Source organism: Protopterus annectens, chromosome 14.part0 (genome assembly GCF_019279795.1).
Source record: "Protopterus annectens isolate FY-2018-M chromosome 14.part0, PAN1.0, whole genome shotgun sequence".
Classification (NCBI taxonomy): domain Eukaryota; kingdom Metazoa; phylum Chordata; order Ceratodontiformes; family Protopteridae; genus Protopterus; species Protopterus annectens.
The window spans coordinates 831,132,843-831,153,579 of NC_056748.1; the positions used below are offsets into that span (position 1 = coordinate 831,132,843).

The following is a 20,737-nucleotide window of genomic DNA, read 5'->3' on the forward strand; positions in this document are numbered from 1 at the left end:
TGTGTGTGTGTGTGTGTGTGTGTGTGTGTGTGTTGGAGGTATTTTTAGCCTCAGAACTATACACTGGCTGCCAAAAAAGCCAATACAAATAATGCACTTTAAAGTTTGTGACTGCCTTTTGTTGTGCAAGTTTGCTGAAGTGCTGAACTGGGTTGTATATTTTCTCTGCAGATATTTCATTCGCAGCTGTTACTCAGAAGCTGATTTACATAATCTTTCATCTCTTAAATCCTGTCTGTGCTTAAAGAAATGCTTCCCAACCTTTGAACAATCGAGCCAGATTTATTTGCATGCATTTTGTAGAATTGCAGCTTTCACGAAGCAATGCAAAGTAGCAATCAATTACACCCTCAGCCCCCTGCAGAGAAGAGGTTGCAAATGCAAGAGTGTTTACTGTTCACATCTGCCAGGGGATAGTAACTTTCCTTTTCAAAGGGAATACATTTGGAAATCATTACACCAGCAAAATTCAAACAAAATATTTCATTTTCTCAGCTTTTGTCTTGAAAGAGGCTAATTGTCTTAGCAAAGGGGACAGGTATTGCATAGAAAATATTTTAAGATCTAAGTTCTGCAGTAAAATGAACATTATTTACCATTCCTTACAGCGACCTGAATTGCTTTTGCAGCAAACTGGTCAATCTGCTTTGGGTATAAGATCACAGCTAGAAACCCCAGCACTGTCTTTTATGTACATTAAGTGTTGTACCTAACAAAATATAGACTAAGCTGCATCTGTACTTTTCTGGTATCAGCACATGTTTTTCTTCAATGACTTGGTATTGCTACTGCTTATGCAGCTCTCAAACTCTTACCTGAAGAATGAAGGACAGATCCAGAATTAATCAGGGACAAAAATGGACACTTATGAAATTGTAGTAGTATTGACTTGCAAAGCTGACAGACTAAAATAATGTAAATTAATATTATTTAAAAATGTAAGAGGTCTGTAACTCTAATTATTGTCATAAGTGTAATCTACCAAATTTTTCCAAAAATTACCAGTTTTAGGAGGTATTAGAAGAAGCATCTCAACATTCTGAGCAAAAATCAAAGATGTCCCTGGAAATCATAAACAAGTGAGATGTATGCATATGAGTACTGATTCAAAAGTTATAGCTGGGTTTGATGATGGAGATCTTTCAGAAACTGCTGGTCCTGAAGCCAGCATCAAAGAGTAAAATGGTATTCTTTCTATGACGTTTAAGCATTCTTTGATTTGGTAATGGGAAGGATCCATTCTTAGCCATTTACATTTGTGCGGTTGATGTCAGTTATATTTATTTAAGTCCAGCAGTGACTCTTGTTTGGACTAATCATTATATATCTGATATGGGGAGGCAATGTCTTTTGGGGACTGTTGATGATTTTCTTTTTTTAACATAATTCACTGGCAGGGTCAACCAGATTGTAGTCATCTGTGTGTTTTGGGGTATGTTGATGGCTTTCTTTTTTTAATATTACATATTTTTAATATAATATCCTGGCTGGGTTAACCAGATATATGGAGGTAATGTGTTCTGGGGACTGTTGATGATTTTCTTTAATACACCGGCAGGGTCAACCAGATGCTAGTGGTCTGTGTGTTTTAGGGGCTATTGATGACTTTTTTAATATAATATCCTGGCATATGTCAGAGATACTAGGTAGTGTGTTCTGGGGATCTTTTTGTGGAGGACATTTTTTTAACCTAATATTTTTTTGCAGGGTTAGCCAAGATACATTAGGAAACAAACTGTACTCTTACATGAGTAACATATGTATAGGTGAACTGAAGTAAATAATGAAAATGTGGTCTTTTATTTTCGTTATTTTAAACCTTGTAATTAAGCATTCCTTATTACATTTATTGCTTGAATGTACCTAGAGTGAAGCCAGGAGGTCGACTTTGGTCACCCATGGCAGAGAAACAGTTAACCATTTTATATATATTTTATATGTTGAACACCCCTGGTATAGAGTATAGAGTTTATGGTACAGTAATTCAAAAATTCAAGTATGAAATATAAAATTAGAGACCAATAGTATTTAATAACACTGACTATAACATTTTTATGAAAATATTGCAAAGAAATTTTGAAAGTAAATTAAGTAAGATTATAAACAAAAATATTGATGGTATAAAATATAAAAAAGTACAAGATTTACTGTTAGTGACTACAGAATTAGTAGATGACATTTTCTATAAAAAGGTTCAAGAGAAAATAATGGTGTGTGATTTAAGTAAAGCCATTGATTCAATTCAGCATAACACACTTTGGAAAATATTTGACATCTATAATATAAGTAACAAGATAAAAACTGTGTTATAGCTTATAGGTTAAATGCAGTTAAGATTCTAATAAATGGTTGGTTTAGTAAGAAAATTGTGCTTGAACATGGTATAAGGCAAGGCTGTCCTTTAAATAGTGTTATTTTTTTTATTAATAATGAATTTGATTTCAACTCTTGTTAATGTTGAGGTGAGAGATATGGAATATATAACCAATGAAGGTATAAATATTCCAATTATGCTATCATATGCTGATGATATTATTCTTATTACAAAAAATCAGAAAGCTATAGTTAATGTGATAAGTTATTTACATGCAGTTATACAAGAAATATTTTTTCTATAAATAAAGAAAAAGTGTAGACATAGGTTATGATGGCATGCTAGGAGGTATTAATTTAATTAAGATAAGCATTAACATACTTGGTCTAATGTTTGGAAAAAGAGAAGAGATACATTGGTTATATGGGAAGAAAAATTAAAAGTCATGGAAAAAATGTGTATGTTTTGGAGGTCATGTAGATTATTTTTTAAGGAAACGATATATTTAATAAATTTGATTTTACTTGCTAGAATTACTTACTTAGCAAGTGTATTTAGTATGCTACTGACTCTTGAACATGTTCATTATAGGATTGTATTTAAATTTATTTTGGGATCTAGGTTGAATCCGATCAAAAGAGAAATTTTATGTGTAAAGAAGAAGGTAGTTTGGGGTTAATAAATCCCATCATTTATGCAGCCTGTTTATATTTGTATAAAATATTAAGGAATTTGAAGGATAATAATAATAATTCATTGCTAGTGACAATTCTAAAAAAACAATATTGTACTGAATGGATGAATATTTTGAATTCTAAGAAAAGGAGATCATATGATAATGAAGAAATGAAAAATGATCAAGACAAAATGTTGCTTTGGAAAATAAAAATGATGAAATAAAAAAGATAGGAAGTTGTGGTATTATAGAATTATAGATACATTTTTAATATCTGTCCTTAGAATGACGTGTAAAAAAATGTTACAATTAAGGCAAGAATGGAAAGATATAAAAGTATGTGGAAATGTCAATATTTTGTATGGAGGTTATTGATACAGAAAGTACCAGTAAAAGCAAATATGCCTTAAAAAAGTAAAAAGAGAAATTGTATATATTGCACTCAATTTGAAACACTGAACATGTTTTCTTGAGTTGTAAAAGAGTTGAATAATTATGGAATAATGTGACTGGTTTTAAATATTTGAAAAATTATAAAGATGCTAATAGTCTTAAAATAGATATGATTGAGTATAGATATTATGGGAACAAGTTGAAAAATTTTGTTGAAAACATGATAAAAAATAATTTTCTAGAATTTGGATAATATGGAATCAAAGAGTGAAAGAAATTATCTAGCATTATGGGATCTAGCAAAGATGTTAAAAAATAAGTTTTTGTTTACTTGTAATATATATATATATATATATATATATATATATATATATATATATATATATATTGTGAAAAGATATAACTGCAATATATTATAAATAAGAAAAGTTATATATAATGTAAATAAGTATTGTCAAATAATAGGACTCCAAATCATTTCTGTAGGAACCATGGGGTCTTTTACAACCACATAAGCTACCATTGCTTCAAGTAGATGAAGTCTCAGTCTAACATCTCATCCGAAGGAAGATACATTCAGGAAAGCAGCACCCCCATTATGCTGCATTGCAGTGCCAGTAATCCATCTACATGATGTGGGAATAAATCCCACAGCCTTCTGCATCAAAGACAAATGTACTACCTGTTGTGCCACTAACACAAGACATTGGGAACAGTGAATTTGGTCACACTGGTAAAGGAGATTTCTATACATATGCGAATCACCTTTACCTCAAAGTCAGTATATTTAGGTTCTTGGGGTGTGATGGTAGAGCCCATGTTGAAGAGGAAAAAGTGGAAAAGTCCCCTGTAAAAAATAACCTTTCTCATCATTTTATTAAGTATTTTTTTAATTCATTGTTGTGTACTGTTTTCTAATTTCTTACATAAATCTGGCAATGTATTTACCCCTAGAGATTCTAGGCATTCCTGACACCTTCTGTATCTTTCAATAGCCTCTGCTAACTCACAAATCACACACAGATGGTACAACTGTTATATACATTATTTGAAGAGTACTATTTGTATTTTAAAGTGATTCCTAACGTACACAGAGCAAGTACATAAAATTGAAACAGCATGGTTCTGAATCAAGACTGTCATTAATGCAGTTTGCACATATTTGTCAGTCCACATTACTGCAATTCAGTCCCCATAATAAATTAAGAATGAAACTAACACCAGAAAATTGCATCTTCATAAAAATGACCATATTCAAATAAACACAGTGAAAGCTAATACACTGCTGTGTATTAAGTGGAAAGTGAGCAGCCAAGAATACAGCAGTTAAAACTTTCGTTCCTTATTTTGTTGACCTTCATTTCTAAAGATCAACACATGAAAGTTCATCATACAGAAGTTGTCTGAGAATTGTCTGAGTGCAGTTCATATGCAACCTGTATCCATTAGTGTGTATGAACAGGGAGCACACCAGATCACTGGCACTTATGTTATCATAAATGTCAGTAGACCTATCTGTTGACTGTACACAATGAAACATAAATCACTTCTGACTTCATAAACATTCAGCAGTATTGTTGATTGTTTGCAGGAATGCATCCCTATAGCCTCACATCTCTGTTAATTTAGTATTCTTACCCCAAGGTCATATGACTTTAGAAATGACCACAGTACTGTGATTCAAAGAATCAGGAATGTAACACTCTCCTCTAAGGCCATGCATCCTTAGAGAAAGAAAATTAAAATAGCAAGAGTGGGGACTTAACCCCCATGTTAGGTACAAGGGGTGTGCCTCATAAAAATGCCAAAAGAAATGTACTATTAACATATTCAATTTGATTTATACTCACAGTTCTCATTTTTCCGATGTTTTGTGGCTTAGCATTTTAGCTGTGATGCTAACAGACTCACTGAATTCATTGGCAAACAAATGATACATTACCACATACATACATTTATCTGTAATAAGCATCATTAAAACATGACAGGCAAAGCACAGTTTACCTCTCACTGTGCAGTAGGCAATTCAACAGTTACTTTAAGTACTGCAACCTGTCAAAATAATTGAAAGATTTACGAAGATGACTTTTCTGGGTAAAAATAATTGAATTTCCTCAAAGATGATTATATCAAAATTAGAGTAAGAACAGAAATTGGAGTTATATTTAGTAAATGGCCATACCAAATATAAAAATGACAAAAGTTTTCAACAACAGGAAAAGTTTCAAGTCTTCATTTTGTCACCAATAAAAAGGCTTCTGTGAATCAAGCATACATAAGTTGGATTGCCTAGATCTCTTTTCATAACATTAGTAATGAGACTTCAATACAAGTCAGAAATGAGGCATGATTAGAAGGAGAGGATCACAGAATGCATTAAGTTTTAATCCTGGTTCTGTTATGCAAGTTGTTAAACAGTGTTGGTGAAACAAATGTAATAATATTATCTATACTTCATACAATGACTAAAAATGGAGGAGGTACAAATATAGGTTTATAGGTTCATAGGTGTGTACTAGGCTAATGACCCTGGAGCCCTTACAAGCCTAGCGCATAGGATTACCCTTACATTGTGCCACCTGACCTAAGTTCCCAGTGCCTCTGTCAAGTAGAGCCACTGGAGTGATCCCTGGGGTGAATTTTCTATTTCCCATCCACTCATCAAGATTTCTCTTGAAAACGGCCAGTGAAGCACTCCACTTGACATGTATGGGAAGCCTATTCCATAGCATGGGCAGTCTCTGAGTTATGAACCTGCCCCTCCAGCTTGTTCTGTTGACTGTGGTAATGAGGTTGAGGTCTCTGGAGTGTGTAGTGTGGAGAGACTGGAATTTCTTTAGATGTAGCATTTCTAACAGAGCTGGGTCAGACATGGCTTTGTACGTCAAGCAGAGATCACCTCTAAGTAGGCAATATGAGACAGAGAATAGTTGGAGTTTTTTGAGTCTTTCCATATAGGACAAGTATTTAAGGCCTAAGATCCTCTTTGTGAGGTATTTTTGTGGCCTCTCCAGTTGTAGGTGTCTAGTGAGATCCATGCCAAATGGGGCATTGTACTCGATGATTAGCCTAATGAGGGAAGAGTAGAGGGAAACAATGACTTATTTCTTTCTGGATGTTCAAAACCCTTAGTAATGAGATGTGCCACATAGAAGGACTTTCTGACCACAGTGGTAATGTGGTGGTCAAAAGAGAGGTTGCTGTCAACCTGTATTCCAAGATCTCTTATGATGCCTTCTGTGTTCAGTGGACTACCATTGATGTGGGAACATGGGGACCGGGTTTTTCCCAAAGGGGATGATGACACATTTTTTGGCATTGAGCTTAAGGCCATGGTTGTGACACCAGTCATTGGTCTCAGTGAGGCCTTTCCATAGGATGTCAACATCACTTGGGAAGTTAATTATGGCTCCCAACTTGCAATCGTCTGTGAACTTTGTCAGCCAGAGTCCCTTCATGTTGGCCTGGACTTCAGAGAAGTAGATATCAAACAGGAGAGTACCCAGGACTGAACCCTGTGGGACTCCACTTGCGACTGGTCGACAGTCTGACTTGCAGTCAGCTACTTTCACACTGCGGGTTCTAGCTGTGAGCCAATTTGCAACCCACCTAGTGATATAGGGGTTGATGCCTAGCTTAGTGAGTTTTTCTATGATTCCTGAGTGGAGAATGGTATTAAAGGCCTTGGACAGATGAAGGTAGGCTGTATGAACCACCTTGCCTTCATCCACAGCTCCGGTAACTGACTCAAAGAAGTCAACCAGGTTGAGCAGGCATGATCTACCCTTCACAAAGCCAAACTGTGTGGGATCCAGAGTTTGGAGGTTCCCTATATTTTTATTTATTAGGTCCTTGATGATGCATTCCATAGCTTTGCATATCAGACTTGTCAGGCTAATGGTGCAGTAGTTCCCAGGGTCTGTAGTCACTCCTCCTTTGTGGAGAAGGATGACTGTAGCAGTGCGCCATTCGGTAGAGACAAAGCCTGAGGTAAGGCTTTGAATGAACAGGGCACACAAGTGAGGTGTCAGTTCACTCTGTAGTTCATGTAGAACACAGCCAGGGATATTGTCAGGTCCCATAGAAGCTGTATTCTTGGCCGTGGATACTGCTGTTTTAACCTATGCAGCAGTAATACTGGGTGCCTGGCAATCTACTGATATTGTGATTGCTCCTTTGGTGGAGGAGAGAGGGGTAAAGTTGGCACTGAATCTGTCGGCCAGGATATTGGCAATATCTGTTGGCTCAGTATAGGAGGTGCCATTGTGCAACAGCTCTGAGCAAATCTGGGTATTGCCACAGAGATGCTTTATATAACTATAGAAGGCCTTGTGGTTGTCTTTACTATCTGCTGCAATTCTGTTTTCATAGCTAGTTCTAGAGGATTTGATGAGGAATCTCAGCTTTTTGTTGAGGCTGATAAGGGAGTTTTTCCAGTCTTGGGACTTCACCTTATTTCTCATCAGTTTCCTCCTTCTGTTGTAGAGTTTGTTTATGGCAGGGGACCACCAGATTGGCTTTCTTTTTTTGGAGGAGACCGTCTTGTTTCCACTGGGTATGGCGAGATCCATGCATTTGTATACGTGTTCATACAGGGCATTAGTGTATGATTTGGCGGTCATGCAGCTGTTCTCCAATTGCATAGGTGCCATGAAGTTAGCCATCTCTGTTTTTAGGAGCCCAAAGTTACCTTTGGAGAAGTTTTTCATGATGGTTACCTTTGCAGGTGGAGAAGGGATGTGGATTTCCAGGGTGATTAGTTTGTGGTTGGATCTAACCAGGGAGGAGTTGACTATTGGTACAGAGCAATGGTCACCCATGTTAGTAATGACCAGGTCAAGGATGTTGCTACCTCTAGTGGGGATAAAAATGAGCTGGTCCAGGGCACTGGAATTAATGAATTCCAGGAAACGTTGGGCAAGTGCATTCGTAGTTTTCCCAATTAATGGAGGGGTAGTTGAAGTTGCCCAGTATGAAAGTGTTAGGTTGGACCCTAATATTCTCCAGGGTGCTTAAGAACGTGGAGTGTGAGTCTTGAGTCATGGTTGGGAACCTATAGTAGGCTATGACTTGAATCCCTGTCTTACCCAATGTTAGCTGCACCTGAAGTATCTGATGCATCATGTTGGGTTACCAGTCTGGAGGTGTGCGCATCCTTTATGAATATAGAAACACCACCACCTTTGGAGCTTTGGTCCATGTTCTGGGGCTGAAAGGTATGGAATGTGTTATAGCCTGGTAGTGCAGGGGTGCTATCTGCTGCCTTGAACTAGGTCTCTGTTACAGCACAAACGTCAATGTTTTCCATTTTAAGGAGTGCTTCAAGAAAGTGCATTTTGAGATTTATACTTCTTGCATTGAGCAGCCTGACCCTCAGATTGCATTTGTTTGTTGCTGTTATGGTGGTAATTTAGTGTTTGGAACACTGTCTAAAAAAGGCACAACAGGGGTGGCAAGAGCCTTGCCCACCTATCTGGAAGCCCAGGGGTGACAGATGCAGGCCATCTCTGGTAGCATCTAGGTCTGTCAATCATGTCATCCCAGACAGACAGATACTGGATCCCCTTAGAATGACACCTAACAGGATACATGTTTTAGGACATCTGTCTGAAAACAGATGCATCAGAGATAACATAGTGGACTTGATAATGTAGTGGACTCGATATAGATGAACACAATAATCAGGAGCATTAAGAGAAACTCACATGATGTAACAGAATTAAATAGGATATACTATTGCACATCTAAACTAATAACAGATAAAGTGTTACCATAAAAAAGTAGAGTATCAAAGAAAGGAAGGGAATAAACAGAATGCAACTATGGAATCATCGACAAGTATCACTGTTAGAAAAAAATCTTAGAAAGATAGATGTTGCAAAGCAAAAGCAACATACATACAGTATTAAATCAGATCAGGATCTATCATATACTCTTGCCAATAATAAACTAAAACTATCAACACAAACAGAAAAATTTAGAAAATATGCAGATAAATATAAAGGAAAATTGCAAAATATGCAATTCAACCCAAAAAGATTTTATAGAAAACTGGGAAACAAAGCAAAATGAATAGAAACACCAGCAAAACAGAAGAAATATACACATTTTGGAAAAGTATTTGGGACAAAAGGGAATACTGCCAGACCGCTATCTAGAATTTTGTAAATAATTATATGTCATTTGTGAATATCAACATAATTTATATAAGATGCTTGTGTTACAAATGTATTAGAAGTGTATGTCATATGTATATCAAACTGCTGGTACAGAAGTGTATGTTGAAAAGTGTTTCTTTTATAAAGTGCTTGTGCTTAAAATATAACTACAGTGTGCCCTGCTGGAAAAGAACAGAAATGTATGTACACTGTTGTAACTGTTTAAATGTATATATTTTAACAGTCGAAACTGGAATACGGGAGATTAGCTTCAGAAAAATAACTGAAATTAAATTACTTTATGGCTATGCCATAAAATATTGTATTCTTCAGTTTCAATGCAGCAAGGAGACACAATGTCTAAAACTAGGGAGCTTTCTGTACTGTCTCTAGGGTGAAATAATTACTATTCTTGAAATGTGAAGGAATGTAATTGTTCTATGACTTGCAGCATCTGCCAAAGATCTATATATTTTCACAGGTAGATACTAAATACTGTCAGCTTGGGTCTATATCACAACGTCAAATTTACAAAAGTCTGATTGTTGTAATATCGAACCCTTATGTCTGAAACCAAACAAAACCGAAAGCACAGAACAGCAAATTTTTTCCCAGGGAAAAAAATTGCTGTTCCGTGACAAAAAAAAAAACTTAACCTTAAACTGAACAGGGGGGGCTGTGCCCACACACACACACCCCTACTTAAATATACCAACTCCAAGATCGCACCACCGTGGAGGAAATAGCAAAGCCCCAAAAAAGGCCCACAGATTTTTTTCCCTGGGAAAAAAGTCAGTGTGCTGTGGCTTCACTATTTTCCACTTTCGGACTTTAGGGTTCGATATTACAACATTCAAACTTGTTTTAGTTCAATGTTGTAATATAGACCCTGTCAGCTTCAAGCAGTGGGGTTTCACCTGGGATAGAGTCAGATGACAAGAAATGGTGCAAGCTATCCCAGCAGTAATATCTGAGATATTAATTTGAGAAGTCTCTTAGAGAGACGGGGCATTCTGTATTCTGTCTTGGACCTGTCAAGAAGCATTCACCACATCTGCCTTGTTCTGATGAAGTAAGTTTCTATTGAACAGTACAATTATCTTGGATATAGTCAATAATATGGTAAAGCTTAGTTTAGATATTTTTCTTTATTTATTTGAGACTGTCCTGCAATGTTGTTTTAAATATTTCCTGTGATTTTTAATTCTGATGCCACTGTGATTATAAAATGAGTATTTGCTTGTTCTTTTATTATGTATTATTTTAATTTCATTGTGGCTGATCTGTCTAGAGATATTTAAGTTTTGAGAGTACTTGCATATTTATTTGGGGACACTGTGTGGGCCACTCCTAATAGCCTTGCTCTTGGTTAAACTACCATTTGTATTAATATTAATATTACACATTAAGATTGGACACCCTTTGTTAAGGGCCTTAAAGTAACTGATAAGGAGATGGCTGGTGGCAGTGATAACTACCTTATAGTATGGATAAAAAGGGCATAGCTAGTAAACCTGTGCCAGCCTTTCCCAGGTGTGTGTGTGTGTGTGTGTGTGTGTGTGTGTGTGTGTGTGTGTGTGTGTGTGTGTGTGTGTGTGTGTGTGTGTGTGTGTGTGTGTGTGAGTGTGTTTGTGTGTGTGTGTGTGTGTGTAAATCAAACCTTAAAGAGTGTGTGTCAGCTACTTGGGCAGGGACACAAAGCACTGGTTGGATAGAGAGGGTGATGAGGTCTTAGCTTGACCACTCAGCTGAGATCTCAACTATATAGATGTGCCAGTGGGGAGTCTTATTTGGGGATCTGGAGAAAGAGAGAGAAAAGAGCCGTGGGCTGACTGTGGTCTCTGTGTGTTCTTAAGGGAAATTGCACTTGATGCAGAGAGCTGCATCTGGAAATACTGTGTGTGTACCTGTTATCTTCCAAGTGAATGTCCCCACTGTTGCCAGTGGTGAGGATTGAGGCTCCTTGATTACTGGTCCAGTGGTGGGACATCACAGTATTTATGAGAATCTTGATGAACATAACAAAGATGCTGAATGGATAGAAGAATTATAAGAAACAGTAAGAAGCTCTAATGTAAAGGATATAAAATGGAATAAAGTAATGGCCACAGAAACTGAGCCAAAATTAAAAAAAGCTCCTAAATGGAAAACCTCAGGCCCAGATACAGTACCTAATATCTGACTAAAGGTATTAACATATTTACACAAAGATTTAGCTCTGAGTAAGAATTACTTTTATGTGCATACCAAACACAGACAGCAACTTGGTTAACAACAGGAAAAATGATATTCCTCCTTAAGAGTATACCTTCAAGCCACCCTGAGAACTATAAACCGATAACATGCTTTCTGACAGTATACAAACTGTATACTGGAATTGATGCAGACAGAGTTTATAGTCACTTGCAAAAAAATCAATTAAGGCAATAGGACAAAAAAGTAACAAAAGAAGGTTATATGGTGCAAAGGATAATTTGTGGCTAAACAATGCAATAATACAGAGTTGTAAAAAGGGAAAGAACCTAAGTATGGCATGTGTTAGAAAAATGTGTATTTGAATATATGAGAAATGCTAGTTTAAAAGCAAAGTAGCATATAATGCATTTTATTCTATTAATCATATAACAGTACAGATTAATTCATGTGTAAATGTAAGTAGTTCTGAAACTGCAGTGTGGCTTGAAGCAAAGCTGATCCTTGACCCTGGCAGAATGCTAGCTTAGCAAGTTTTAATGTTTATGCTTTTCACAAGTGATTATCTGCTGGGTCAGGAAATTAAATGTGTGAAATAATGAAATCTTCTGCTCTTTCCTGTTGGAATGATTTGGCCTTGTATATGTTTTACTGAGATAGCACGCAGTTGTGTGAGAAAGTGTAACAGAGAACAAAGACGTGTATTAAAAGACTGAAACTGCTATTGTATTCGAACTGATATAGAACCTTGAAGAAGTAACTTTACAGAAAGACATTATGTCTGACCAGCTGGATAGCAAGGCCGTATTGTATCTAGAGGAAAAGTTTTTTTTAAATATACAGCATCAACAGTTTTATGAATAGAGGACCGTAAGCTAAAGTGATGTAGATGCCCTGTGACATATCATGTCAGTAAGGTGGGCATAGCTTAAATGTTAAACCTATATAAAATTGTGTGCTTCCTGTTTCATGTCAGACAAAATTCTGTACTTGTATGTTTTTTGCCTCCTGGTGTACACTAGTAAACTTTTTAACCTGAACCTCCTGTGTATTGAAATTTTATTTTATTTAACAGTTTGGTCCTTCGTAGATGGAATTCCCTTGGTAAGCCGCAGATCAGAGCATATCGGTGGTCGAATACTGCGCAGGAGAAGTTACCGAAATGGTTCTTCTTGAGTGAAAAGACCTCCGACTGAATTGTCGTGTAAAGAGGCTGGCCACTTCTGATCTGTGGCCGAAAAGCGGAACTTGGACTTTCTCAATACTGGATGCTCAGGTAGGAAGAATTTGCCTTTTTTCTGTTTTAGATCAGGGACTAGGTTACAGTATATTGTTGTCAAGATTTGTTTTGCAGATCAGGGACAAAAGGAAGTACTGTATATTTGGTCATAGATCAGGGTAACAGAATAAGGTAGGCAGTTATTCTAGATAAACTGTGAACAGGAACTGAGAACTTGATATCACGTGATAAAAAAGGGTTACGTAACATTTTTCTTTAACATGGGTAATCAGTGTACTAAAACATTGAGAGATCCGCCCCTAACCGAAGACGCAAAATACATGCAATTACAACGTTCTGATAATGTTAGGTATTATACGAAATGAGTTAATAAATATGAATTTGATGGTAAACTAGATAAAACTTCACTAGTTAAACTCCTTAAACAGCTTAAATCTGATGCAGAAGGTCAAGAAAAAAAGCAACGCCAATTAGACATTCCTCAGGCACACAGGTGGATTGAGAAAGCAAATCGTAGAGAGCAGAAGCTGAAAAAGTCAAAAACATTATTTCTAGACAAAGAGGATAATAACTTGGTAATAGCGACAGCTCCTCCTCCTCCTCCCTTGCCCCTCCCTTACCCTTTTCAGGATATGAAGCGAGTGGACAGGCTGGTCCGCCTCCGCGTTATCCTAAAGTTTCAGCAAAACCACAACCATTTGTTAGAGATCCTATTGAAACTAGGTCCCGAACACGTAAAACACATAGGGACACAGAATCATACCAAATAGAGAGAAATCTACAGGATGAGAGTGAGGAAGAAATATGCCCACTTATAGAAGTTCCAAATCCTCAGGCAGGACAGGAAGGGCAGGACCCAACACTCTTAGTATATAGACCATGGACACCGGAAGATATCCGCAAGGCTACTGAGGAAATCCCCCATCCGAAAGTTAATTTTACAAAATTTTTGGAAGATTTCCAAGGCATGAGGTTGAGTTACCACTTGAATGGGGAAGAAGTAGAAAAAGTAGTAAGACAAATTATAGGTCTAGATTAGCACATGATTTGTGGCAACTGGAATCCTCGTAATGCAGAATTTAAACCACTCCCACATAGTGATGCAGAGTTAGACAATAGAGTGAAAAGTCTGACAGACCGAATCTCTGAGAAATGAAAACCTAGAGCAGACTGGACTTGCATTAATCAATGCATACAACAGGAAAATGAGACAATAGATGGGTACTATGCTAGATTATTAGAATGTTTTAATAATCATAGCGGTATGTCGGTTCCTGAAAACCAAACGAATGATTCCCTGTATAAACAACAATTAAAAAATGCATTTTTGAAAGGTTGCATTGCACCCATTAGTAGCGTCATTACGAAGCATATGATAGACCATCGAACAGGGAGGCTACAAGCCTTACTCGAATACTCTAGACATGCTGAAAGACATTTTAATAGTAAAAAGAAAAAGAAGGCACGAGTCTTCACTGCTGAAGACGGAGCTGAAGTATTTGTATTACAGTCAGGTAAAAAGGGCAAGAAGAATGCCCAGGGAAACAAACAGTCTGACAAACGATCAGAAGATTTTGAAGAGAGGAAAAAGAGAGGTGAATGCTTCAAGTGCGGGAAAAAGGGACATCTAGCAAGGGATTGTAGGCAAAACAAAAAGGTAATTACAGAAGATAAGGGAGATGAGGACTGACTATATGATAGATAAGATACATCATGTGAAAGTCAAAAATCATCAAGAAAAGTTACTAAACAGAAAACGAATGTAAATGTGATAGAAGGAGTAGAGGAAGTGCAAGTAGATATGGAGGATGAAGAAAGTGAAATTTTGGACTTAGCATTATTGAGCTTAGAGCTCTACTTAGCAGATACGAAACCGGAAGTTACACTTTTGGTGGAGGGAAGGAAAGTCAAATTCCTGTGTGACTCAGGAGTGTCATGGACTTTAATACATCCCTCCAAGTTACCAGAACATTCCGAATCACCTGATTATATATTAGTAAAAGCAGCAAACGGACAGCTATACAGGGAACCACTTTCCCATGATATAGCAATAACTGACCCTGCTTCAGGTATGACCCAGAGAAGTAAAATTGTTGTTTCTGCAAAGTGTCCAGTAAACCTATTGGGCAGGGACCTTATGCAGATATTTGGCATAGCAGTAGTTCCAACTGTACAAGGTATGGAGGCACAGAGACAAATGGATACCTTTGTAGTGCGATCGGAGGGTGAAACTTTTTACTGGTACAGCCAGGACCTAGTCACGACTGGTCCAGGGGCAGTAACCGAGGAACTGATGAACGTAGCCATCAGTAAAGCCCCCTCCCTTGACACTGACCGACAGCATTTGTTACACTGTACTCTATACTACTGTACTACACCAGGACCTGATAGAGAGTATGAGCAAGAATTGTTTAAAAATCGTGCAACTAGATTGGTTTTGCGTACTTTGTACTGGGATACTGAGGAAAACAGTGTAGTTAGCTGTTCGTTACCTCAAAAATTCCTTGCATTGTATAGATCAAATCGGTTACCAAATGTCAGCTTGACAAAGAACAAAAGTGTCAAATGGGCAGACTTAGGAGAAAAAGTAACAAGATGGGAGAAACAGACTGATTTAGAACTATCAGAACAAGGGATACAAAAACAAAAACTGAATTGGTTGACACAGACACATCCAGCTGTACACTTGCAATCTAGCGAGGACAGCTGATTAGCATTCTTATTAGAAGAAGAAGAAAAGGCTTTATGTGAAATTCCAACAACTCTTTGGTCAACAGGCAAGTCAGATGTAGGACTTATTCGAACAGTAGGACCAGTTACAATTACCCCAAAGTCAGCTTTTAGACCACAAAAAAGACAATACCCTTTAAAAAAGGATGCAAAAATAGGAATTAAGCCTATAATAGCAGCATTACTCAAAGAAGGAGTACTGGTAAAATCTTCTGATTCACCATGTAATACACCCCTATTTCCTGTTAAAAAAGCAAATGGGGAATGGTGGATGGTACAAGATTTACAAGCTCTAAATAATGCAGTAATACCTAGAGCACCTACTGTGCCAGACCCACATACCTTGTTAAACGATGTAGAACCACAACAGAAATATTTCTCTGTGGTAGATATTAGCAATGCTTTCTTTTCAATACCTATACATCCTGATAGTCAATATTGGTTTGCATTTACATTTCAGGGTAAAAGGTATACATATACTCGACTACCACAGGGATATTGTGAGAGTCCAACAATATTTTCACAAGAAATGGCTAGCAACCTGGCAGGGTTTACCCCACCGGGAGGTAGTCAAATTCTACTTTAAGTAGATGACATCTTGCTAGCAGCCCCCACCCAGCAACAGTGCAGGGAAAATACTGTAGCATTATTGAAATTTTTAGCAACACAAGGACACAAAGTAAACAAAAGTAAGTTACAACTTTGAAAAAAACAAGTTAGATACTTGGGATATGTAATATCCAATGAAGGTAAAATACTAGAGAAAAGAAAAACAGCAATTTTGTAAGCACCCAAACCAACAACCAAGAAAGAAATGATGTCTTTCTTGGGTACAACTAATTTTTGTCGGAGTTGGATACCAAATTATGCTTTGAAATCTGCTCCACTGACTGACTTGATATATAAGACACCAATGGCAGCACAAGATATCTTACAATGGACACCCGAAGCAAAAATGGCTTTCTGCAGGTTAAAGCAGTTGATAGCTTCTTCATTAGTTTTAGAACTTCCGAATTATCATAAACAATTCTTTCAGACCATAGATTGTAATCAAGGATATATGACGTCAGTATTGACGCAACAACATGGGGATAAGCAATGCCCCATAGCCTATTATTCATCACAGTTAGACCCAGTGGCACGATCTTTGCCTCACTGTGTACAAGCAGTGGTTGCAGCTGCAATGGCAGTACAGGCTTCGACCTCAGTGGTGTTATTCCTCCCTCTCACATTGAGAGTGCCTCATGCAGTTGCAATAATTTTACTGCAAGAGAAAGTGGCATACCTTTCCCCTGCTAGACATCTTTCGTGTATGACTATACTGCTGAGCCAACCTCATATGACAATTAAACGATGTACGACATTAAATCCATCAACACTACTCCCAACTCCTGCGGAGGGCACACCACACAGCTGCCTGCAGAAAATTAAACAGTTAGCTTTACCTAGACAAGATCTCACAAATATGCCCTTGGATAATGCCGAGGTGACATATTACGTGGACGGCTCATGCAGAAGGGGTCCTACAGGGAAGAATCTGGTAGGGTATGCAGTAGTTACAGACACTGAAATTTTAGAGGCTCAATCCTTACCACACAACTTATCTTCACAAGCAGCAGAATTGATAGCTTTGATGAGGGCATGTACTTTAGCAAAAAACAAGTGTGTGAACATATATACTGATTGTCATTATGCTTTTTCTACAGTACATGTATTTGCACAACAATAAAAAAATAGAAAAATGATAACATCCAGTGGAAAACCTATTAATCATGTGCAATTTATTTTGGAGTTATTAGAATCTATTCAGTTACCTACCAAAGTAGCTATTTGTAAATGTGTAGCTCATACAAAACAGCAGGATAAGATTTCAAAAGGCAATGCACGAGCTGATGCAGCTGCAAAGCAAGCAGCCTCAGACTCAGAAACTTTACTTTTAAATGAGGAATTACAACCCTCTGAGATTTTAGATTTTGACATGTTAAAAACAATGCAGACACTTACTACGAAAGCAGAGAAACAAAAATGGGTAAAACGAGGTGCAATTCTTGAGAATGGACTGTACATTTCCAAAAAAAGAAAACTGATATTGCCGTCTAATTTATTTAGATATGCAGCATTGTTGAGCCATGGGCAGTGCCATGTCTCAACAGGGGGGGATGGTACAGTTAGTAAACCGAATATTCCAAACATACGGATACACAAACTACACAAAAAAATTTTGTGCAGCTTGTCATACTTGTAACAAGCACCATGCACAAGGAGCATTTAAAACCAAGCAAGGAAGTTTTCCTATACCACCATACCCGTTCCATACTATTTGTATGGATTTCATAGAATTGAATAAATGTGAAGGGAAAAAGTTTTGTTAAGTTATTGTAGACATGTTTTCCAAATGGGTAGAAGCTTTTCCAACCAAAAACCCGGATGCAGCAACAGTGGCAAAAGCCCTGATAAAAGAAGTAATCCCTAGATTTGGCATTCCGGAAAGGATTTATAGTGACAATGGCACACATTTTGTAAACCAGACAATCCACCAACTTGGTAGATTTTTTGGTATCTCCTTAAAGAACCATTGTGTCTACCACCAACAGTCAGCAGGACTGGTGGAAAGGTACAATGGTACCCTAAAAAATAAACTTAGGAAGCTAGTAGAGGAAACCCAAAAGAATTGGATATACTGTCTGCCTTTAGCACTGCTGAGTATGAGAACGGTTCCAAATGTAAAGGGTTTGACTCCCTTTGAAATGGTTTTTGGGAGAGCCTATTATGTGTCTCAGTGGAAAGCTCTCATGCCTGCAGAGCAAGAGGCTGACAGTTCATTAGCTAGTTATATGAGGAAACTGTTAACAAATAAATCTGTTTTGCAGTTTAACTCTTTTTCAGATAAGAAACAGACCAGACCGGTGGAAGCAGTCTTGGCCCCAGGATCATGGGTGTGGCTGAAAGTGACGAAAAGAAAGAATTGGGTGAGTCCAAAGTGGGAGGGACTGTACCAGGTTCTGTTGGCAACGCCTACTGCAGTCAGAGTGGCCGAGAGGACGTCCTGGGTTCATTTGATGCATTGTAAACCGGTAAAGAACTTTCAACTTGATAAAAACTTTGTGACTGATACACAACCAGACCGAGATGGCCAAAAACAAAGTGAATAGAAATTTAGATCAACCCCAGAGATGTTGCATAATCATTTTGTTGAGTGTACATTTATTGACTGTAATTGTGACAATTTTCCTCTTGTTGTGGTTTATCCTACACACAACCACACAAGTGAAAGTGGGAAGGCGTGATGAAACATCTATAGACTGGCATCCAAATTTTAACACATACCTAGCCATGAAACGTGTATATGCAGAGACTAAGAACATTTCAAATTGCTGGGTTTGTACAGTTATACCAACAGCATATGGAGGACTGATAATGTCCGCTGTCCCTTTGGGGATAAATGAGACTTGGGAGAATTTACTTTTCGATACAGGAACTGTGAGATCACAGGACAAAATAGCTTTATTTTTACCTGTCACACAAAAAGGAGTTGTATGTTTTTATAAAAATGACACCCTCCAGGTGGGCTGGAGCAATTGTAATATAACCATATCTTACCAATGTTATATTAAGAATGGTAATGGCTATACTTTTTGCAATACTAATTATGACTCGTATTTGAACTCATTGAAAACAACTATGAATGACATTCGCAAAAATCCAGTTTTGTTTAAACAATTGTCAGTTATAGATCAGAAAATGTTTCATGCAGGGCTGATGCGTATTAGTACTAAAGTATAAAACTGTTATTTTATTTGTGGGAAAAAGACATATAAATGGTTACCTGAGAATTGGTCCGGCAGTTGTTTTTTGGGTTACTTGGTTCCGGCAATAAGACATACTGCAAAATTACCTTTGGGTAAGATACGAAATGTGAGAGAAGCAGCTAGAAAACCCGAAGATCCAGTTGAAAAACCTGTAAATCCAGTTGGAAAGATCGAAGCTGGCTGGAAAGACCACAATTCAGTAAAAGACAAAAGCAAATTGACTCATATGGACTTGAGTGACAGTGTTATATCTTGGGCAGGAATATTCCCAGCCTATGGAGCAGTCAAATCGATCTGGGAGCTGAGGAAGTTGTCGAAACTTCTCGAAGTAATGAGTAATGCAACTTTTTCCACCCTAGAACTGGTGACTGATGAACTGAATGCAATGAGAACTGTTGTGCTACAAAATCGAATGGCTCTTGACTTCACCCTAGCGGCGAGAGGTGGTACGTGCGTGCTTATCAAAGAAGAATGCTGTGCTTATATTCCTGACAATCGTCATGAGATCAATAACCACCTAGAGGTAATTCAGAAAGTATCAGCCATGACTGAACCAGACCCAAACCCACTGACGAACTTTTTCCAGAATCTATTTGGGGGGTGGGGTTCCAGCCTAATGAATATTCTGATTGCCATTTGTGTGGGTATACTCCTAATAGGAGCATGTGTTTTCTGTGGAATTCCCTGCATGAAAAGATTAATCAAAGATTTTATTGATGTATCTGTTACTGAAACTTTGTACCAAGATATTGAGATTGAAAGATTGATCTCAGATGACATTTTTTCTGAAGTATAGATTGAATGACTCACCTAGCTGAAAATCCTAAGTGGAAAAGGCTAGGAGATGAAATGACACTATGCATACTTCAAAATAGAATAAAAAGTATTAATAGGGGGGAAAATGTTAGAAAAATGTGTATTTGAATATATGAGAAATGCTAGTTTAAAAGCAAAGTAGTATATAATGCATTTTATTCTATTAATCATATAACAGTACAGATTAATTAATGTGTAAATGTAAATAGTTTTGAAACTGCAGTGTGGCTTGAAGCAAAGCTGATCCTTGACCCTGGCAGAATGCTAGCTTAGCAAGTTTTAATGTTTATGCTTTTCACAAGTGATTATCTGCTGGGTCAGGAAATTAAATGTGTGAAATAATGAAATCTTCTGCTCTTTCCTGTTGGAATGATTTGGCCTTGTATATGTGTTACTGAGATAGCACGC

General features: G+C 37.4%; 1 protein-coding gene across 1 annotated transcript in view; it reads right to left on the minus strand.

Moving 5' to 3' along the window:
• Positions 1-20,737, minus strand: part of LOC122789278 (carboxypeptidase E-like) — a 366,543-nt gene that overhangs the window by 338,841 nt on the left and 6,965 nt on the right. The gene's annotated exons all lie outside the window — the stretch shown is intronic.